Source organism: Mustela putorius, unplaced genomic scaffold (genome assembly GCF_011764305.1).
Source record: "Mustela putorius furo isolate JIRA1106 unplaced genomic scaffold, ASM1176430v1.1 tig00003974_pilon_pilon_pilon, whole genome shotgun sequence".
In the NCBI taxonomy this organism is placed as follows: Eukaryota; Metazoa; Chordata; class Mammalia; order Carnivora; family Mustelidae; genus Mustela; species Mustela putorius.
In genome coordinates this window covers 12,735,355-12,759,817 of record NW_025422117.1, presented here as the reverse complement: position 1 = coordinate 12,759,817, position 24,463 = coordinate 12,735,355, and the positions used below count along the sequence as shown (strand labels likewise).

General features: G+C 34.4%; 1 long non-coding RNA gene across 1 annotated transcript in view; it reads left to right on the top strand.

The window, feature by feature from the left end:
- LOC123389464 overlaps nucleotides 1-9,888 on the top strand; it is a 73,689-nt gene extending 63,801 nt beyond the window's left edge. Inside the window, exon 3 of the long non-coding RNA XR_006604061.1 lies at nucleotides 9,449-9,888. This is a non-coding gene — a long non-coding RNA (uncharacterized LOC123389464). The remainder of the gene's footprint in view (nucleotides 1-9,448) is intronic.
- The last annotated feature ends 14,575 nt before the right edge of the window (nucleotides 9,889-24,463 follow it).

Genomic DNA, 24,463 nt, shown 5'->3' with positions numbered 1-24,463 from the left:
ATTATAGTTAAAATATTTTCCTTTATGATTTTTGCTTTTTGATTATATAAAATATTTGTATGATTCAAATATAAAAAATATATTATACATATATTCACAGGAATTCTTTTCACCTCTGTTCCTTCCACTCTGCCCCCCCCATAAATAATAACTATTTTTAGTACTTTCTACTTGATATTCATTAGTGTTTTTGTGAAAATAACCATGGTGTGTGTGTGTGTGTGTGTGTGCTCACTTTTTCTACTTTCTTTTTAAAAATATAACGTAACAGGGCGCCTGGGTGGCACAGGGGGTTAAGCCCCTGCCTTTGGCTCAGGTTATGGTCTCAGGGTCCTAGGATCGAGCCCCACATCGGTCTCTCTGCTCAGCAGGGAGCCTGCTTTCCCCTCTCTCTCTGCTTGACTATCTGCCTACTTGTGAACTCTTTCTCTGTGTCAAATAAATAAACAAAATCTTAAAAAAAAAATACAACGTAACATATCCTTTATGTGTCTTGCTTTTTTTCACTCTATATGGTAGCATAAAGGTCTTGCACATATGGTTTTATAATACCCTATTTCTCAATTTTGTGACTGTATAATTTTTTTCTCATTTATTTTCACCCAGGCCTTTATGGATGGACATTTTGATTGTTTCCAACATTGCTATTACGGGTAACACCGGAGGAAACAACTCTGTTCATAAGCCATTTTACAAATGTATCTTTAAATAAATGTTTAGAAGGGGGATTGCTGTACTAAAATATAGTTGCATATGTAATTTTCCTAAATGTCACCAAGTTCCTCTCCATAGGAGTTATGGCATTTTGCATTTTCATCAGTGACGCATTTAAATATATTATCTAACAAGATATTTTGCCACCCTGACAAATGAGAAATCATACTTTCATTTTTTACTTTCTCCTGCTATACATAAAATTAAGTCTTACATTTTAAAAGGACCTTTGGTATTTATTTTTCTGTGACTATATGTTCATATTTTATTCATTTACTATATCTTTTTGGTCTATATATTCTAAATTTTAAGAAACTCCTTATAAATTAGATACATTGACCTGTGTGAGGTATACTGGAGATATATTTTCACCATTTGTCATTTTTTGACTTTGTTATGGTGTGTTTTTTGCCTTTACTATTTATAATGTATTTATTTATTTACTTTTTGCATATCATTGTGCAAGAGCTATACCAGGAGACAAGAATACAATCATAAACATGAGGATTGTCGGTTAGAAGAGACATTAAAGATATTATCTAAATATAGTGAAACTTTCTATATTTGGATATGTACAAGGAATACACAAATAGATAAGGGCTTATGATATGTGAAGTTCTGTAATTTGATATCTTACACTCTAAAAATTAACCTTCACATTGCTTTCATTTTTTTGTCACAAAAAATAGATGTGTAATTGGTATCTGCAGAGGTCAGTTTGCCTATATTGAGCCATTACTTAGATTAAACTTGTAAAGTTATTAATCTAAGACTTTCACATTTGGATATGATGCAGGAATAGGTACTATATTAAATCTTTGCCAAAAAAAGCTAAAAAAAAAAAAGATGAAACAATAGTTTTCAGAAAAGGGGATATAGAGCACTGTGAGTTAGCTATTGCTAAATAAAATTAAGGAAGGTTATTTTATGACCCTACCAGTTTCCTGCCTGCAAAAAGTAACCAGGCTTCAGTGAAGAGCCTCGCTGAGTAGAAGGGGCAGATTTCAGGGTTGGGGTGGCCCAAGCAGCTAGAATTTGCACAGCAAACACTTTAGAGGGGAGAGCTACAATGAGAGAGAGAGAGAGACTGAAAAGGCACAAAAGATATTCAAAAGGTCCCTTTCGTATTTTATTGAATACTAACTTGGGCACGATTATGGTAGAACTACATGACCAGGAAAGAACATCTAAAAACAAGTTAGGAGAAAACCTCTGAGATAAATATGGCCAAGAATCACTTGTGCTCTGACTAGCCAGCACATAAAGTCTTACTAACAGTTTCCTCAGAAGGGTTTTGTCTCAATGGTGGGAACAAATTTTCCCTAGATTTGAAGTTGCTCTGAAATACCCTAAAGATTTTAAAAGCAAGACTCAAAAAGATCTAAGTCCAAATAACTTACTGGCATCCCAGAGAAATTTTCAACCATATTTACAGGAATTAAGTGAAATTTGCCAATCAGCAATACAAAGTGTCAATATTTGGTGAAGAGTAAAAAATTATTAGGCAAGCAATAAAGCAATTTAAAAATGACAAAAAGATCCATAACCAAGAAAAAAATGCATTAATATAAACAAGTCCAGAAATAAGAAAATTACAGAATTAGCATGCAAGAGAGGTTGACAAAAACGTGAACATATTTTAAGATACACTAAGACTGAAATCAAATAGCTGGAGATGCAAATCATACTGAAAGGATACGATAAACCACCATCACATAAATATCCAATAACAAAAATAAATAACAGTTCATGAGTTCTAACAAGTTATATGAAATTTGGTTCATTATGTATTTATTTTTAAGAGAGTTCAAGATTTTTCCCTCTTAGGTTTATTTTTTTTAATTGCATTTTCCCTTTATCAATAATCAGACCTTTTCCCTATTGAGGTCATTTCCAACAAGTTAAAGTTTTCAATATAGCCAACAACCCACTCTTAACGATATTCCGCTATACTGGGCCACTTATCTTATTCTATTCTTATGTAAAGTAGATTTGTTTTCCCAATTGATTAAGTCATTATTCCACTTCATTATTCCTTTGAATAGGGCTAGAGTACAGGAATGCTAAGAAAGTTACACATACCAAGCTTCCAAGAATATGTTTCCATTCCATTTTAAAAATACAATAAAAAGCCAGCAAATGCATAATCTGCACAAGTGTGTAAACCTTGATCATTAAACAATTCAATTGTTTCAACAACTGAAACAACTGAAACAACTAATACTGATTAGTAGCAATATTAAAATTGATAATTTCAATAACTCGCACAGAGATTTTGTTCAGTATGTGATTTTTACTTCTAAAATAGAAAATCATACTGAGATAAAAAAGCCTGACAAACCAAGAAAAAAAGGAGAACATTAAAAATACAGAAATGAGGAATTTTAGGCTCCCAAAATTCTGGTGCTTTTCCTGATATACAATTTTTATATTACTGTACATTAAATTCCTGCTTTTAATTCTCATTTCTTTAATTCTGTATTTCTTAAGTTTCAGAAGGTTCTGAAACTAAATTTAGGAAAGCAACATAAATGAGAACATAGCATATTAAATCTCTCCTCAGACAGCACTGGAATAGTATGCAGAACACTTTGCACTTTCAAAGATGCTTTGTTTACACAAAAGCAGTGCAACTTAACCAGCTGAAAATGTCCTTGTATTCAGACAAAATATATAAATTCAAGCCCAATTCTGTCAATTTTCACCTATAGCATCCAAGTCTTATTAGTAGGAGGATCTTTATGAACAAGAACCTACTGAATACTTTCTCCTGTGAGAGTGCTGCATCTGGTATAGTAATGACATCAAAATAAATTTCTAAGTTTAAGCAGTTGAAGGCATGTAGAGAAAGAGAAATATCACAAACACAGACTTCCAGGCCAATCCTTGTTCTTTTTTCTTTTAAACTGGGTAGATTTCCACATTTCTAATTCTGGATCCTTGACAGATTTGATCATGTTGTCTATTGTTCTATCAAAGTTTTAATATTCTACCTACCTCTGTATACGTATTTTGGTATTTACAATATGTTTAAAGATCTCTGAGTTAGGAATGGAACTAGAGGGTATTATGCTGAGTGAAATAAGTCAGTCACAGAAAGACAAATACCATGTGATTTCACTCATATGTGGAATTTAAGGAAAAAACAAATGATCAAAGGAAAAAAGAGAGAAATAGAAAAACCAAGAAATAGACTCTTTATCATAGAGAACAAACTGATGGTTACCAGAGGGCCGGCTGGGGAGAGGATGGGCGAAACAACTGATGGGGATTAAGGAGTGCCCTTGTCATGAGGAGCACGGGGTGATGTGTGGAAGTGCTGAATCACCAGATTGCATACCTGAAACTAATATAACACTGTATGTTAACTATACTACATTTTTTATTTAAATGCAATTAATTAACATATAATGTAGTATTAGTTTCAAAGGCAGAGTTCAATGATTCATCAGTTGTATATCACACCCAGTGCTCATCACATTATGCGCCCTCCTTGAGGCCCATCATCCAGTTACCCCATCCCCCCACCCACCTCCCTTTCCGCAACCCTCAGTTTGTTTCCCTGGAATCAAGAGTCTCTTGTGGTTTGTCTTCCTCTCTGATTTCTTCTCATTCAGTATTCCCTCCCTTTCCTTATGATCCTCTGCACTATTCCTTATATTCCACATATGAGTGAAACCATGTAATTGTCTTTCACTGGTTGACTTATTTCACTTAGCAAAATACTCTCTAGTTCCAGTTCCAGTTTATCCTTTCTGATGGCTGAGTAATATTCCATCATATATATGAACTACACTTCTTTATCCATTCATCTGTCAATGAACCTCTCAGCTCCTACCACAGCTTGGCTACTGTGGACACCCCTGCTATGAACACCGAGGTGCATGTGCCCCTTCTTTTCACGACATCTGTATCTTTGGGGTAAATACCCAGTAGTGCAATTGCTGGGTTGTAGGGTAGTCATATTTTTAACTTCTTGAGGAACCTCCAAGTATACTAAAATTTAAAAACCCACATTAGAACCATGTCAAGATGGCAGATGATCACTGAAACGCCTCTAATTCATTGTATCATAATCCTGGTTGCTTCTTTCCTCATAATGTCTATGGCCTTCTCCGCCAAACAAATGCCTACTTCTGACATTAAACCATGAGAAAGCAGGTTGTTAAGGTCAAGATAGTACTTATCTTACCTCTTTTCTTCCTTCTTATCCACTGCTGTTATCACTGGCATCATTTCCAAGTGTGTTATATGTATTTTTCCAATCATCCTCAAATGCCCTCTGCCTTAACCTCTGCTAAATCTCAAAGCTGGTTTTCCCATGAAATATAAAGAGAAAATTTCTTCAGGTTGTATATATCCCAAAAGTAATAATTAGGATATATGACCAAAGTTGGTTCTTTTTATCTGGAAAATTAAAAAAAAAAAAAAAAGTGGTATAAAAGGAAGCACTTTTTTCAATTACTTTCCTTTTCCCTAATAGCAACTGCATGAAGACATTTCAAAAAGATGTGTTAACTCCAGTTAAAGGAAAATAGGCTCAAGTTAATTAGACTGAGTCTGTTCTATAGAAAACCTAGTCTGAAGCACTATCCACAAGCACTGAAAAGGAAAGTGGATGAAAAAGCATCAGTGAAAAGATGGAAGAAAAGATCCATCTGCACAATTACACTGCTAGAAGAATCCGGCACTTACATTCCCTAATCCTCACTTTGGGAGAGTTCATCTAAAGTGCCCCTTCCCTTGACCCATCTCTGTCTTTAGTCCACAGCTCCTATCCCTGAATGTCACCTTCTTCAATATATTAGTGCCATCATCCTCAGGACTGGAGAGAAGGGAATTAAGGAAAGACCAGAGCGGCAAACAGGAAGGGACCTCTGAAACAAGCCCCGAATCTGTCAATAGGATTAGGAGCATGAATTTTAAGGCAAATTAGCTCAGACATGGTTTATGTTATGAGTAGCTTCTTGGATTAATCTGTATGCTATAAGTCACCTCATGGATAACCATAAAATTTATAAACTACTACTCTCCAAATCAGTAGCCACTGGCAAAATGTGGCTGTTAAGTTTGTATTAAAATTAAATTTTAAAAATTAGCTTAAGTTTAATTTCTTATGTACTAATTACATTTTTTAAATTTTTTTTTAAGATTTTGTTTATTATTTATTTGACAGACAGAGATCACAAGTAGGCAGAGAGGCAGGCAGGGAGAGAGGGGGAAGCAGGCTCCCCGCTGAGCAGAGAGCCCCATGTGGGGCTCGATCCCAGGACCCTGGGATCACGAACTGAGCCGAAAGCAGAGGCTTTAACCCACTGAGCCACCCAGGCGCCCCATACTAATTACACTTTAAGTGTTCAATACCCACCAATTTGAGAGGGCAGATTTGAATCACTACAAAAAAGTTCTGTGAAATAATGCAGATCTATACCCCATGATTTTTTAAATGGAAATAGCAGAAGTAGGTTCTAAGAATATGTTGTGAACTGGTTTGCAATGATTTCAAATCTACCTGTTTATGACTTGAGTGAAGTTGTTTCAATCTAAGGGTGAATTTCTTTACCTCAAGAAAGCTGTGCCAGGACGCTGTCATCAACATCTACTGTTGTCCATAAGCACTTTGTAGCTCAGCTGTTGGACAATGAAGGGCACCGCTGGGGAGCTACCTGGGAACTTACTGATAAAAACACATGGAAGAGCAGCAAAGATGTAATGGACATATAAACTTTAAATACCAAGAATTCGTGAAGATTAACTCAAGTGTTGGGTTTGGGCAGGGCTACCCTTCGTTGATCTAAATAAATAGCTTTCTGAAGACACTGGACTTGATTCCTTTTATCTCCCCTTGCCTGGAACAACAGTGTAATTAATCCATCCCTGGTTTGGAGTACACTAGCTCTCGGAAGACTTATGACCAGATACCATCCTGCATACTACTGGCTTGTGAAATATTACCACTATAAATTATAATTCTCACAGTCAACCTGTGTTAAATAAATTATTGATGAAGACAATTTCAGTCTCTGAGCATAATCTGCACTGAATAAAACAGAGTGGCAAGAGATACTTTCTTCTGGGTTTCTCAAATGATAACTCTAAAAAACTTTCCGCTAAGGAACTTCTAGTAAGAGGCAGCACAGCATAGTTACATGAAGTGTCAGGTGGACCTAGGCGACTTAGGAACAAACCAGTCTTTCACTATCTGCTGACTGAATGCGTTTTTGCAAGTTCCTTTATATACTGTATCTCATTTTTCTCAATGAAAAATGCAGACACTAGTAGAAGCTGCCTGGGTTGTTCAAGTTCAATGCACATAAAATACTTCTTGTAATACAGTAATTCCTAAAAAGTTGTTAGTTATAATAATTTTTTATACTTCTATACTTATCATATATGTGAAATACATGTTACGACAAAAATTCCCATTATTAAGCCAAGGGTTTCTCTGGTACAAACTATTAATAGTTTGATAGATACCAATTCAATCCCCAAATAGAACATTATTCCTAAAGGGAAAAGCGGAAAATAAGAGCAAATTTTAGCAACGAGATTTATGGGATCTGATGCATATTACACAAGTGCTTGTACACAGAAATTTGAAAAATTACTATGTGTCTGAAAATCACAAATTATAAGTGCTGTGTACTGTTCATCTTATTTATAATAAACTGTGCCAGGACGACAGGGTAGGGCAATTTCCAAGCCTCTGTCCCACTCACAGTACACTCATCTACAAGGCTCGGACAGAAAGGAGGTCAACAGCAATCGTTTCCGTGTATTCACAATGGTTTGTTCTTACAATAAATATTTCAATTAAAAATGCTTTGATTTGATTTTCAACTGCAAAGAAAAAAACACTCAAGACATTTATTTCAAGGACTTATTCAAAAAATTAATCCTCCTAGTCTTTGAAGTATTTCAGAAGCCATTGGAAGTCTAGATCTGAAGCACCAAGAGTTATTCTCGTGTCTCTTTGCTGCTCATTAGTTTGATGTATTTCTTGCAGACTCCATTACTGCCAGGCTGCTGATCGATTACAGCACATGGCTTGACCTCATTATTAGATGGCTCTAATTATTTTGGGTAGATATTGAGAATTTTATTTTCGGAAAGCAAATGCTAGAAAGAATTTTATCTTGAAATTGTGTTTTAAACCACTAACATTGTCATACCAACACAATTAGCAAGTATTTAAACTAAGAGCTGAAAATTCATGTTTTATATATAAAGAAGTATTATTTCTAAAAATTGTCCCTACGAGATAAATATTCCTGTCAAAACTGTCATTTAATTGTATTATAAACGCACAATGAAATTTACTCAACTGTGTTCAAAATAAGAAACTCATAACTTTAGTTAATGAACAAAAAGGACCAAAAGGAGTATAATTAAAAACAAACAACAAATAATTCTGTCCTTTTTATGTAAAATACCTGTTTTCCATATGCTCATGGAATTCTCTCACATCAACATTAATCAAAGGTTTATCTTTTAATTTCCTGTTGGTCCCAGAAAGATATATTCCTTAAGAAAAATCAGTGCTTAACCATTACTATTTCTACACAGAATGGTGAATGAATGTGTGCTACACAAAGACATATGATGATCATGTCAAAGCTCTGTTTCTTCTTTCTAGTTTTATGAATTCACATAATTTCCTAGAGTTTAGTATGCTAGTAAATGCAACTGACTTACTGTCTTAGACTAATATTTCTTCAGATGTATGTGACAAAATAATTGGAAAATTTGAAAAAAAATTACCAATGTGACCTACACAAATTTCTCACAGAAATGAACAAAGCAATTATATTTTAAATTATAATTTTTATAACCATTAATACTAAAAGCATTCCTGAATTTTTTTTTTTTAATATTAACAGGGTATTTTCTAAGAAGGTTAATTTTCTCCTTTGGTCATACCATTAGAACATTTTGTAGAAAACATGCTCCACTGCAAAAATATGATTATTCATTTGGTTTAATTCCCTAAGACAGTATAAATAACATATCTATATCCTTGGCATAAGATATAAAAATTTTGGAAAGATGCTGAGATTATCCATTTGCCAGTATTCTAGAGGCTATGAAGGATACCATGAACTCTTTGAGATAGAATGATGATCAATAAGTTGCACTGTAGCACTTTTGCATTTATTAGGTTCATTTTACAGATGTGCAAATGCAACAACAAAATTAAGTAACTGACTCAATTTCTCACTATATTCATAAACACTACAATATAACTTTTTAGGGAACATTGAAGGGAAGACAGGGAGACCCCAAGACCCAAATTTATGTGAGTAAATAATGCTAAAGATGAAAGAAAAGGTGAAATCAGAAATGAGAAAGCAGCTAGCCAAAAATTACAACATTCCATAAAGCCATTTAAAAATGTACTCAATGAGACTTTTGGCTTTCACAACTAAAGACACTATAAAAGTTCTACACAAACAGAGCAGAAAATAATGCTTCTGGTGGAGAGTCAGACTCTGAGAGTGAGAAGAGAAGAAGGGTTTGAAAAGATCATGCCCAGATGATGTTGAACTCACCCAGGAGAGAAAGTAGTGAGAGTGTGAAAAGGGAACAGGAATTCAGTGCTAATGAACAGCCCTCCCACATGAAGAAATCATTAATAAGGGAACTGAGTCTCCTCCCTTTCATACATGTTACCTTGAGCTTCAATTTCTTGCCAAGCAAGGCAAATGACTAAACTAGATATTTTTTTCTTTCACAGCTTGAATATCTGTGCCATAGAGATTCTCCTCTGCTACCCATACAGTGAAGAACAGAGTTAGTATGTGTTTTTCTTCATGGAATACTTTCATCAATTCTGAAGCCAAGATTGACTTCCCTGTGCCATTTATACACGCTACCATATACCACTGGTATTAAAGGATCACAAATTATACACGCTACCATATACCACTGTGTTAAAGGATCACAAATTTATTCAGGTGTTTGCTGATACACATCACACATCTTCTGTGCCCCACAAAAAATGAATTCCCTAAAGATATCTTGACATTTATCACGATCAGGGTCTAAGCTCTTGTCACAGGACACAGGAATAAGTGAGGCAGATTGGAAGGAGGATAAAATCAGGGTTTCATATGGGATTAGAAATGCAAGCTAAGCTTTTTTATATGGAGACTGGCAAGCAGAGATAAGATTACAAAAATACAAAGAATCCAACATATTTAGGTCTACATTAGTTCAAACTAAAATTGAGTAGAATACAGGAACATATGTTGAGACTATTTTGAAGCAAACTCTTAAGATTCTGAGTACCCACTGGGGAGAGATGTGGTAGGCTATCAGTAGGATTCTAATTTGGTGAAAATTAGAATAATAAAGCATCTAAGATCAGTGAGAGATGTTAGGAACCCTACCTCCAAGCTCGAAGACTTAAAAATCTATCCACTGTAGCTTTAGAGCAATTCAAAAACAGAAAGAGCATTAAAAATGACTTACTGCTGAGACCAGTACCTACTGAAGTGGAGATAATGACATAGGATTTAATTAAAGTAATAATTGGACTATGGAGAGGTAAAACTAGATGTGGTACAAATTGTTAAGCATCATTTTCATTATAACCATCCATAAGTATAGCACACATTGAATAATATTCATATTTGTAAATCTGAAATTTTAGAACTGGGAATTATTTCTAAGAAATACTACTGATTCCCTTCAATTTACAGATGCACTCAACATTTCATTCATTTAGCAAATATCTGAGAAATCTTACTAAATTCCAGGAACTATGTTAGACACAAGAAATTCAGCAAAGAATGAAACCAACCACTCTCTATAGGCCATGATAAAACCTTCTCCCTAAAGTACCCAGTGTTAAGGTTCATGCTATCATATCATTCTATGTTACCCACCACTACTCCTTTCTGCAAACATCTATAGATTTTTACCTTACTAAGGTTTTATTAGTAACAGCACTATTCTGTCATGGCTTTTGGTGTTTTAATAACCAAGTACATAATCTTTCAATATTGACTATTCTTAGAACCTTGAATGACTCCTACTATGAATGTGTTTTCCACCTTACCACAGCCCTTGATGTAATAACATTCTAGAACTTGACATTACTAATAGCTAATACCTTTTCATAATCTAAATATCAGATATCAATTTCAATTATTCTAATTCCTATCACATTCCATTTTTCCATATCAGCACCACAATCGACTTCCAATAATTTCTTAGCTCCTCTAGCATATACCATCCACTGACCTTCCCAATTTTTCTCAGCTCTCTTCCTTTATTCCTCCTTTATTCAAGCTAGATTCCAGTGTGCATCAATACAATCACTTTCTTGTATAAGCCCCGATTCATTTCTTCGAAAATAAAAACAAAAAATACAAAATTCCGCATATACTCAGCCTGTGCTTACACAGCTAAATGTTGCTAGAGGAAAACATAAAGCTATACTAATCCATGTCACTTGATAGTACTGATTTTTAGTCTCAAAAAGGCCACCAAAACTCCCTAGAATCATACCATGTTTTCCTAGTTCACTTTACTATACTCCCTGAAATTTATTTCATGCCTTCTCAACCCTCTTCTTTCTCTGCCCTCTCCACTCCTGCTTAATGGCTTTGTTTTTATTTTGGAGAGAACACAAAAGCAATGAGAAGAGTGTTCCTAGGGCTCTCACTGCCATATACCCGCATACCACCAATCTCCCTCTATGGCTGTACTATCATCATACCTCTATTTAAAAGATATGATCACGTGTTTAAAGCTAATGTCAATCCTTTGCATTCACTAGAATCAAGAATGTCTTACCTTCTCCAACGTGTTGATCCAGATATTGATTCCTTCTCTGTTCATACGGGTTTACCCTCTCTACTGAATTACGACAACATTCAGACCTATAGTAATACCTCATTATTTACAAAACAAAATTCTCCACTTAATGTGCCTTTCCCTTTTCCTTTCTAAGGAAATCCTCAAAAGAATTATTGGCAATGTTTAACTCAACTTATTTTCTATAGCACTTGACAGAAAATATTATCCCTTCTTTCTTGAAAAACATTTTCACCTGATATGTACAACTGTTCTTTTGCTACCTCCATGGCCCATCTTTCTCCATTTCATTTACTGGCTATTTACTATTTCTCCAAATTTTGTGATTTATAATGGCCCAAGGATCATTCTTCAGAGTTTTCTATTCTATATCTGTTCTCATATTTAGATAATCAAATATAATCTTATAAATGTAAGCCAAGGTTTCTAAAACATTTTTTCCATTAACATCTCCCTAAAGAGAAAAATTAGATTTATAGTCTCCCTAATGAAAGAAATTAAATATCAAAAATAAGAATTCATCAGATAGGTTTGAGCTATATAGGCCCATAGACTATTGCAATAGCAAAGATTTTTCCCACCTCCAAGAACCAATTTTCACCTCCTGGAGGGAGATGACATCCCTACTGAGAATGCATGCTTTAAATTTTATTTATATTCTGATGAATCCCAAATTTATACCTCCAGGAAGAACCTCTTATCTGAACTCTAAGCCAACTGCCTAAATGACTTCTTCACTTTGGGTGTACTAATTATCACAAATTGAAAATGTACCAAATCAAAATCTTGATGTATATGCTCCCTAAAGTCTCTCTCTCTCTCTCTCTCTCTCTCTCTCTCTCTTTTTTCCCTGAAACCTTCCCCTGCTCAATAAATGGTAATTGTTTCATTAGTTCAGAGCCAAAACTTTGAGGGCATCTTTGTTTCTTCCCCTAACATCAGTATATCCTGTGGGATCTAACTCCACAATTTATCCAGAATCTGACCACTTATCATTTCTATTACTAATTTACTTGTATTCATTTCCTCAGCTGGGTTGTTGTAATACTTCCTAGTTCTCTCTCTGATTTCTCCCTTTCTGCTATCCACTCATTCAAGTCTATTTCCTAAGTGGTAATAATAAAAAAAATTAAGCCACATAATAAATCTAAGCTTTCTAATAGCATCCCATATCACTCACAGTCAAAGTCCATAAACTAGCCTACAAGAATTCACATGCTTTTCACTTAAGTTACTTCTCTGATCTCACTCTGAGCACTCATCCCATTGTTCTGGTCTAGCCACACTATCATCTTCCATGGCCTTTATTTTTTTTTTTTTTTTTAGATTTTATTTATTTATTTGACAGAGAGAAATCACAAGTAGGCAGAGGGCAAGCTGAGAGAGAGAGTGAGAGAAAAGCAGGCTCCCTGCTGAGAGCCCCGTGTGGGGCTCAATCCCAGGACCTTGAGACCATGACCTGAGCCCAGCTGTAGAGGCTTTAACCCACTGAGCCACCCAGGCGCCTCTTCCATGGCCTTTAAATATACAAAGCAGTTCTCCCTTCAAGGGCAACAGAAAATATTCTCCCTTTGCCTGGACTTCCTCATGCATTTCCATGCATCATTCCCTCAATTCATTCTGTTCTCTCCTTCCAAAAATCATTTTTATAAATTCGTCACTGACCACCTGTTTAAATTAGTATTCCACTCACCCCAACATTCTATATCCTTTTATCTTGTTTTTATGTTTTCTCTATAACTCTACCACCATCGGTCATGTTCTATTTACCTGATTATTTGATAAATATTTATGGCCTCTTTCATAAATTTAACTCTCTTATAGTCCAAGATATTTTTCTTTTCACTGATGTATCGATGGCAGGATACAGAGAGCCTTACAAATAAGATCTTCAAAAATATGCTGGATTAATTACATGAACTGAAAAGGCAAATTGTGTTTGTATAAACAATAAAATATATAGAAATTAATGAAGGAAAAACAGATGAAGAAAGCAAGCAGTATACAGGAATAAAGGGGAAAGGGGGGTAGAAAGAGACAGAATGAGAGAAAGAAATAAACAGAGCAAGAGATTTTTAGGAAAAAAAGTTCTTCTTTTAGAAGATAAGATACACAGATACATACAAATTATATACTATGATAGAGTTTTCAGAAATGTTTACAAGGTTTTTTTTTTAAATAATTATAGTAACTCCAGTCTAATCATGAGAGAAACTTCAAACAAACCCAAACTGAAGGATAGAATAACTGACTAGTACTCCTCAAAACTGTTAAGTTCATTAAAAATGAGGAAAGACAAAGATCATTTCACAGACCAGAGAAACAAAGGAAACCTGACAACTAAAGGCAAGATGGTACTCTGGACGCCTCCTAAAGCACAAAAAAAGCGCAGTAACACACCAACATTAGTTTCAGGTTCGGACAAATGTACCACTATAACGCAATGTAATAACATGAGGGAAACCAAAACTGGGTGAGGTCATACAGGAGCTCACTACCTCTTCAACTTTTCTGCAGGTCTGAAATTAGTACAAGATACAATTTATTTAAAATTAAAAAAGATAAATCAGGATGATGACAGATTGTAATATGCCAGAGAATGTTGTTTTAGAAAGTATATCAAGAAATGTGGTTGGTGTGATCTGACCATAGCCCAGATGAGTGAAGGGAGAGAGAGAGAGCCATTCAGATACCCGGGAAAGAAGATTCCAGGAAGACAAGGCAAAGAATCTGAGCTGGGCTCACACATCACCCACAATTCTCCATGAAAAACATGTAAAACGCTACTAGAAAAACAGAAAGAACTGAAGAAAACATTCCGGTTTTGCTTGTCAATACATATCACGCGTGGTGGCTACACTGATGGTAAGAATAGCATAACATGGAAAGTTGTCAAATGACTATTGTATACACCAAAACTAAGGTAATGTTGTGTGTCAGCTGTACTTCAATAGGAAATATAAAGATGTATCACTCAGTGATTAATTTCTGGCATAACCTAGAAACTGAATTATTACACATTTCAATAGAAAACAGACTTATTTACAACAGACTTTTTCTAGGCCCAGCTAATTATTAGGTTGTTGTATTTTGACATCTTTTATTTCTGCTTCATGTAACAGATGATGAGAAAGCAGTTCTCATTTTGTTCTTGGTAAAAAAAATGCTAAAATAAAAAAAAAATCACTCTTTCCAAAATATATATGTCCTACATAGTTCTGGGCCTTTAGCCTCTGTACTATCATTTCCTCAATTAAAAACTATAGTTACATATTTTTAAGCAAGTCCCCTTAAAATATATAGAGTTTGAATACATCAACAAAACCATAAGTATCCTTTGCAAATGATAAATAAAATTCCCTGAGCGGCCAGGGTAGTCACAAGGCATAATTTAATTCCTTTTGGAATCCATGGGCAAGGGTTAGTACCCATGAGTTCTAAAAATATAAAGACAATCTGCAATGTTGGCTTTAGTTAAAACCTGAAGCATCTGAACTACTCAGAAGAGCCTACCATTTACTGCAAACTTGCAGTATTTATACATAACACTGTTGTTTTTCAGTGAGGTTTCAATCTGTTTATATAGAACAAAAGTAATATTCATAGAGTACAATAAAATCCCATGGATTTTGAAAAAGCAAGCAGAAAAGGCTTACAGAGAAGAAACTACTTGCCAAAAGGGTATTTGCTTAAACAGACTATAAAATCTTGCTAAAATATCACAAAATATAATTTTGAGAGCAAATTCATTTAATGTAATAGTAATAACAGCTATTATTATTTATTTACATATTATCTGGAGCAAGAACAAGGTGAGCCAAAATATAATGAATTACATCATTTTGTTATACTTTTTGAATCTCCAAAAATTAATTTTAAAAATTACAAAAGAAAAATAGTATAAATTATAAAAACTGTGATGCTCATGGTAGATTAATTTATAAAAAGATTTGAATTTTCTCGGGTTATTTAGCAGCTTTTAACTATCACAGATCAAACTAATTACAGATTTTTTTTTAATCTGGCTATTGCTTTTCTTTCTCATAAAATAAGGCTACACAAATAAGACATTTAAAAATGAGACCAAATAAAAGCTACTAAAACAATCAGAGCACAAAGATATTAGGAGAATTAATAGGCAAGTGAATGCTTCTAATTCCCTGGGGGACTGATTAGCTTTTGTGAAGTCAAGTCCCATAAAATCCTCTGTAGTTTAAAAAAAAAAAAGAAAAGGAAAAAAAGACACTCTCTTTTTTTCATAACTTTATAATTGTTATATTGTTTCTCTCAGTGAAAGTCACTGCACATAAATGGATGCCACAAAATTTATACCATTATTAACACAGGGCATCGCAGATCACCATGCAGTAATGGGCTGATAATACTAAAATAATTTTTGGAGTGGAATTAATACTGACTTCATCTATAAAATGATGGTTTCACAAAACAGTCCCTGGAAAATAAATAATTCTTTAATTTGCTATCTTATTTTGTTTCAGGACGAAACTAATCTACAAATACATGTTCTTGCCGTAAATATGTACTTAAGGATAGTGAGCAGATTTTAAGACTCTAATGCACTTTGAAATTACCTATGCTATACTTGTTATTTTGCAGAGAAAGGAATTAAGGTTGTGAGAGTTAAATGATTTTCTCAAGGTCACATACTACTGTCTAGGGTAGTGAGGAGATAGACACATTTCTCCTTCCTACACCATATCCTAGGACTTAATGCATGCTCTATCTTTATTCATATCTTTAACTTGTTATGTATTGGAGGAGTTATGAATGATTATAAAACTCTTTTTACTTTATGTTCACATCATAGACTGGCACTTCTATGCACATGTTTTTTCCTTAGGAAATGTATACAATACCTAAAATTGTTACACAGTTTTTCATGAAGACACAGTTATTTTGAAATTTCTATAATGAGAATGAAGTCCTGTGGGCTGTTAACAGATTGCTTTTAGTGATAATTGCCTATTTTTTCCAAACATAGGAACTTTTGACATATAATCTGTGGACAATAAGAAGGCCTTCATTAAGGGTTTGTGTATCTTATCTGATATTTGATCTGGTATCAACAGATTATTATAGCAGAAAAACTGGTCATGAAATTTCAATAAACTACTTCTTTGACAAATCAGATTTTCCGATTTTATCATGTGTGTTCTAATGACGAGACCAGCAAATTTGTTGTGTGATTTTTTAATTAGTTTATTATCAAACCGTGCAACGTGGAAAGTAGGAAGTAGGAATGCATGAGAGAGCATGGGGATAGCCTGATTAGTGATCTGCCCATTAGGTTAAAGCCTGTGCTTTTTCCACTGTTGAAGATACGTCCATGGAGGGTTTTTATTTGTCTTTAGGTTTATCTCTTTTCGATTGTACTTCCTTTCACACATAATCCTCCACATAAACCACTCCTCTACTTAAAACACAGTCACTACAATTAGGACCCCAAATGATCCATTAAATTCATTTTGTCTTATTATGTACTCTGCTACTTTATTCAAGAAGATGGTTCATGATCTATGAATCCCTTCCCTTCATCACATTTCTACCAGATCTTTGAGATTACTCTGAAATAGTGACAGTCGATTCCTCTCATCCTTTCAGTCTTAACTCTTTCCTATTTCCACTTTGTTTGACCTGGGGAAATGCATGGGTGCGTGTGTGAGGGTATGTGTATAAATTTGCACACCCACTTTACCATCATGCCTTAACTTCAACACACATTGGTCTCTCCTAGGAGGAACTTCAAAATCATACATATAGAGTTAAAAGCTGGTTTTGTTCTATCTGGCCATTGTTTTTCATACAAATAAGACTATAAAAATGAAACCAACTAAAAGCTACTAAAACAACCACAGCACAAAGTCACTAGGAGAATTAATGGGCAAGTGAATTGCCCGAAAGTAAAAAGTCAAGTCACAGATTATAAAAGTGCAATAATAATCCTTCAGCCTCTGAATTTAGCTAACATGCAATCTAAGTTACAAGAGACAGACTTTTTCTTTTATAATTTTTTCCATATTGTAAAAAGAAAGAGACATAACAATGTTCATGATTTAAAAGTTTTACTAATTAATATGCTTTCTGAGCTACTCAGCACCAAGATTTATAATAAAATTCCAGTAATAAATACAGTACTGTATTAGTGAAAGAACAGAAAAACAGATCAATGGAACAGAACACAGAACTCAGAAACAGACCCATACAAATATAGCCACGTGTTCTTTGAGAAAGGAACAAAGGTAAAAGAGAAAACACAGTCTTTTCAACAAATGTCATGGTACACTGGACATTCATGCCAAAAAGATGAATCTAGACTGAGATATTCTTTCACAAAACTTAATTCAAAATGGATATAGGCTTAAACATAAAACACTGAACTATGAAATTTCTAGAAAATAAAGTAAGAGACAACCTAGCTTACCTTGGGTTTACCAATGACTATTTAGATATAATACCAAAAGCATGATCCATCAAAGAAAAAAAAATCATAAACTGGACTTAGTTAATAGTGGGAAAGACAGAGTTCAGAAAATGAAGAGGTTAAGAAAATGACTTGAAGAAAATGTTTGCAAAACACTACAGTGATAAAGGGACTAGTACCTGAAACATGCAAAGGAAACTTAAAATCCAATAAAAAGAAAACAACTAACTCAAGTAAATAATGGGCAAAATAGGAATAGACATTACCTTAAATAATATATTCAAATGGTAACTTAGTATATGAAAAGATCCTCAACACCATATCATTTTTCTATTTCGAACTAAAACAAACATGAGGTATCATTACATCATTCAAATGGCCAAATTCCAGAACACTGTCAACACCAAACACTGGTGAGGATGTGGAGCAACAGGAACCCTCACAGAGTGTGGATGGGAATGTGAAATGTCAGACCCATGGGCTTATTTACTATGTATTCTAGCAACATCACTTCTACATTTTTTTTTCTCGGTAAAAACTGTGTCCACACAAAAGCTTGCACATGAATGTTTGTTATCAGCTTCACTCATAATTGCCAAAGCTGGGAAGCAAACTCGATGTCCTTGAATAGATGAATGGGCAAACTATGATCCATCAATACCACGGCATATAAAAAGAAATGAGCTGTCAAGTCACAAAGCAACATGAGGGAATTTAAATGCATATCACCAGCTGAAAGAAGCCAATCTAAAAAGCCTATCTACTGTACGATTCCAGCTGTATGATATTCTGGAAAAGGTGATACCATAGAGATGGTGAAAAGATGAGTGACTTCCAGACGTTGTGGGGAAAGAGGTGGTAGGGAAAAAGAAAAAAGATGAATGTATGGCAAACAGAGGATATTTAAGGCAGTGAAACTATTTTGTCACTCTGCCATGGTGCATTCATGACATTACACATTTGTCCAAACCTGTAACACAGTACAATGCAAAGAGTGAACCCTAATATAAACTATGGATGTATTTAATAATGCGTCCATGTTGGCTCATCACTTGTAATAAATGTACCACACTAATTCAAAACTTGCCTGTAGGCGGGACTCTGTAGTAGGGTGAGAGGAATGAATATGACAATCCTACGCACTTTCTGCACGATTTTTCTATACATCAAATACCGCTCTAAAATATGTCTACTAATAAAATAAAAATATTTTTAACGTTCTATAAGGTAATCTTTCACCAGTACTCTATGGCATGTGAGAACTGTTTGATTTCATAGCCATCTTTTTGTGGTGCACTTAACATGTGAAGCTGTAGGTGGATGATTTAGTGATGCACTGCTTTTCTCTTTGTCATCCTTTAGAGAATACCTTCCTAGTGCTACGTCATCACTGACATATGGAAATAAACAGTAAAAGGCTCAAATGAGTTATAACCCAACTCGACACACACTCTCACACACTTAAATCATTAAAATAATGGATATTACTTATATGGCATAAGTCTTTTTAAAGTCCTGACTTTCATGAAGCAACTGCAGTTATGCTGTGTCATGTTAATCTATAATTAACCATTTTGAAAATTACACTTCTTCCCCATAACAAATACCTGTTATTGTGTGCAATGGTGGAAAGGACACTATACACAATATTATACACATTATATACATCACATTGTAGGGTTCTATATAAATATCCCTCCCTTGCTGGTATGTGCGTGTATCCACTTAATTTGCAAAGTGAGAACACACTTTAAACTACTTCTCTTCATGTAGCTAGTAGTTTTTACAGTACAAAAGTGACCTTGGTTTATTTATCATTAAAAACGGTGTTGTGTTTTTTATTTCCAGGTTGAGTCTGCATTATAAAAGTACAGCATAACTTTAGACACTAATTGTGCTCCAGAATGAGACTGAAGGAAAACCTAACAATTTAATTCAATTATTACTCACAATTTGAATATACTGGCCATGAAATATATGACTAACGTGTGTATCCTGCTGCCTAGATTTGCTTCTGGCTCAGTTTGCTAAGTCTTCTGAAAGGTTTACTGTACAGTTAACCAAATTCTTATGTGAAAATTAGGTTTGTGAAGTAACATAATCTAAAATCACTGGAAATATGTCATCACAGAAATATGATATTTGCTTGAATTTTTCCATGGCCTTCTCAAACATTTCTATTGTTCCTGTCCTGATTTATGTATCATTTCTAACCTCTTCTTTCACAGCTCTTTTATAATATTATCAAAACGTGATTTTCCTCCTTCCCTCTCTTTTCCCACCTTCCTTTCTTTTCTCATTCTATTCACTATCAATAAACTGCCAGGCTACATGCCACAGAACAAGAAAGAAACTGTGTATTAATCCTCCTCTCAAAGAGTATAGGTTTCGGAGGTGGGACACAAAGTAATAGTATATAACATAAAATGTGACACATGTAGCAAAAGACTTGCATACATTATAAAGGGAGCTCTAAATCAAGTATTTCCTTGGTTTGCCACCTATGTTTTCCTTCATTCAGGATTCACCTCACAATTCATCTTCTAGCACTCTAAGTTTAAATATTCTCTGGAAAAAAATTACTAAGCTGTCTTCCTTTCTCTGTCAGTTTCTGAAATCCCATTTATTTATGACATTTTCAAAAAGTAAAATAAAGTAAACAAATTATTTGGAAATAAGTAATCACATCCAAAATCATGGTAATAAAAATTATGGAAAACTAAAACTTCGTCTAACACATTCAATAGTTAAGAAAAAAAATTTTTTTTTAATTTTTATTTATTTGACACAGAGAGAAAGGTCACAAGCAGGCAGAGAGACAGGTACGCAGGCTCCCTGCTGAGCAGAGAGCCCGACTAGGGGCTTGATCCCAGGACCCTGAGATCATGACCTGAGCCAAAGGCAGAGGCTTAACCCACTGAGCCACCCAGGCGCCCCGAGAAAACTTTTTTTTAAGTAAGCATTCTCACTTATATATGTGTGTGCACGTATTTTAAAGGCAGAGGTCAGAACTATGTTTTAATTTATAAATACAAAATACCCTGCTTTCTACTTTCTACTCTATTTTAGGTATCCTTTCATTCCATTCCAATTCATTTTCTTCATGCAGTGAGATCTCTAATTCTGTCTTCTAATCCTGAACTGCTTCAGACTTTTCCTTGTGTGCTGCTCCAGCATTTAACAAGGTTTTCTTAGCTTTTCGGGTTCAATGAATATGTGAAAGTTTCAGTTATGTGCACATTTCCAATCTTTTTGTTTAGAAAAACCAAGGGAATTGAGGCGGTTAGGGGCTGCAGGGCAGCAGTTAACTATTATGAGCAAAAATAATAATAATAATAATATAGTGCTTGCTCTGCTAAGGAAGCTAAGGGACTACAAAACTAGGTTTTCAGTTGAGTAGAGAAATATTGACTCCACAAAAGCAAGTAGGAGACACAAAATACAGAACATTTCACAGAGTAATATTTAGAGATTAGGTAGGCCTTCAAGTCATTTACCACAGCCAACTAAATTAACCAGAGAAGACTAATGCTACAGGGGAGAACACCAAGATTTTATCCTGTAAATGAATGGTTTAGTGATAAACTGTTCTCAGTCTTTTCAAGGATACCATAACAATATCAGTTTATCTTACTGGAAATATATAGATTTATTGAGAAATAGAACATAAATAAAAGTTTATTGGTTACAAGCTTTTAGCAATCTTGAATAAGAGTATAAGCTAGACTCTCCACTTAGTATTTAGCATTAAATGCATATAAAAATGGGAAAACACTACATGTGAAAAAGGATGCTCTTTCTATACTTAAAAAAATCCAAACCTACGGAAATTTATAATAAAAGGCTTACATGAGTTGTAATTCAATTCAGCACAATCCTTACACACTTAAGCTATTAAAATTATGAATATTACTTATTAAACATTCATACCAAAATGTAGTTTTCACAAAATAATAAGGCATAGTGTGCCTGAATGAATCTTTTTTCTTTTTTTAATAAGAACATACTTTTTAAAATTCTGACTTTTATGAGGCAAATGCATGGTACTGTTGCATTAATCTAAGTTTATTCATATTTAAAATGGGGTTTTTTTGGGTCATTGAAAAATATTAGAGAGGAAGGTCAGTAATAAGGCAGTTTCGACTTGAAAAATGAGACTGAGAACAGTAGGAAATAGAAAGTGAGTACTGAACCAAAGCTTGTTTCAGTATTTAAGGCAGGGTAGCTGTTTCAATGGAGGGAAGGAGTCACGAGGCTGGTTTTGTTGTGAGCAATTTCCTGTGCTGTCTATTGCCTGAAACATAAGTATTCAATAAAAACTTACTAACCATTGAAAGGAAGAAGACATGGCTTATATAACTAGTTCTGCTATCCCCTAGATCCTGGAATTAAGCAATTCATTTTTCTATTATGGACCTCAGCTTCTTTGCTACTGAAAGAAATGAAGAAATGTCCTTTCCAGTCGCTAAAATTTTATGTTTTTAGGAGAAGTGAAGTTTTAGACCTAAATATATTTTAACTGTATTATAAATTGCTAAGAATTCATTTCTTTTACTATTTCAAATAAAAATAGTTTGTGCTTTCTTAAATATTGCATATTGAATATCCATTAAACATTCTGATGACTTTGATCCAAATCATGAACATTAGCTGACTTCACTGACTTTCCTCTTACATTTAGTTCATCTTACCCTCAGTTAAAGGAATGTCCATTTTAAATAGGTGAGGCTTGAGTAAACTTTTAGGCCACGGGGAATGATGAAAGAAAGTGGACTCTTTTCAATACAAAATGAGAAAAATTAATACTCTGAACACAGGTAGAAGGAACAGCTTTGGAAAAGCTTTGGAAAATAGTTTATTTTTTTAAGGGGTCTCAAATGGAAATGACTTTGGAATTCAGGGAGTTCACTTCTACTGGAAAGCAGCATGATTAAGACAATACAGAGTGATGGGCACTGCTAGAAGAAATAACAAGCAGGACTCCGCTAAGGACTTCGGGCTTCAAACCTTTTAGATAATGCTGTGCTGGTCTCAGGTACTGAATCTCCATAACTCCCTCAATATTTTCTATTATCACATAAAATATTCCCAACAGTATGTTCTTATACTACAGACTACTGTAAATAAATATGGAATTTATAGGACTCACTCAAAACTCAAAATGTTTTCCTAAGTGTTAGGGTTTCAAGTATTGTTTTACTTTTCTGTCAGTTTTTTTTCTATTTTACCAAGGAGAAAGGAAAAAAATACAGCAAGTGATATTTGAAAAGTATATTTGACTCTAAGTGCAGTGTCACAAAACGATTTAAAAAGGATACTATAAAAATCTAATTTTAGGAATTTTTATTTAATTTTTACTTTTATTTTATTTTTTCAGTGTTCTAAGATTCATTGTTAATGCACTACACCCAGTGCTCCATGCAATATGTGCCCTCCTTAAAACCCACAACCAGGCTCACCCATCCCCCTACTCCTCTCCCTTCTAAAACCCTCAGTTGGATTTTTAGAGAGTAAAATAGACTTCCAAACTTCTATCACCACCGGGCCTGCCAAACGGGGCGTCTCACAAAATCTTCATTCCCAAGTGCTCAGTCGTATTTGCTTTGATTGACAGAATGTTTTTAAATGGTGCCTTTCAATACTTTCAAGAATCTTAATGAATTGAAACTCCAGGTTAAACTTGTTTTTAACTAGAATTTTCTGTACATAAAGTTCTTAAATGAGTGGCTTTTTATTGAGCCAGAGGAAAGAAATTTGTTTCCTTTCAAATTTTACCCAAAAGAAACACATGCTAAACTGCTACATTTTATTCTTTATCCCTAGAATACCCATGAGGTAAGGAATAAGGATGGTACATTCACCTCCAAATCCCTGCTGCTCTAACAGTACCCGCAAAATGGTAGACTGGATGTTGAAGGCATCAGTCAATCATATGGAACAGTACCAGGGTGTATAGGAATGCTTTAAAATCATGACTTGGGAGAGGTAACATGAAGGGAAAAGTTCCAAATTTTCAAGTCTGGTATTTGAGATGGCCCTGGTGTCATTAACAGAAAAAAGAGCATAAAAATAGAAAATAGAAAAAAAAAATTAAGGGAAATAAGTTCAGAATTAGCTATACTGAGGCAAACAAAGCAGTAAAGCAGAAAATGAAATGTTTTACCAGTCAGTGGGAAAAATCTAGAGGAATTTCAACAGCTACTGATAAAGATTTTGGAGTAATCTTCCTAGATTAAGTACCATATTCCTGAAAGTAGATGAGCTTGAAGGGCAGAGAATATAAAGAGAGTGGATTGCTGCTTTGGAGACACACACACGGTGGGGGGTAGGGGGAGAAGGAGGTAAAAATGTAAAGGAATGGGAAGGAATAAAAGGAATTTTTTAAAAGTGTCATGCAAGCCATAAAAAGAGAATTTTCACAAGGAGAAATGAGTCAACTCCGTCCACTGAATTGGAATCATGAAGGAAGGTCTGAAAATGTCCTCT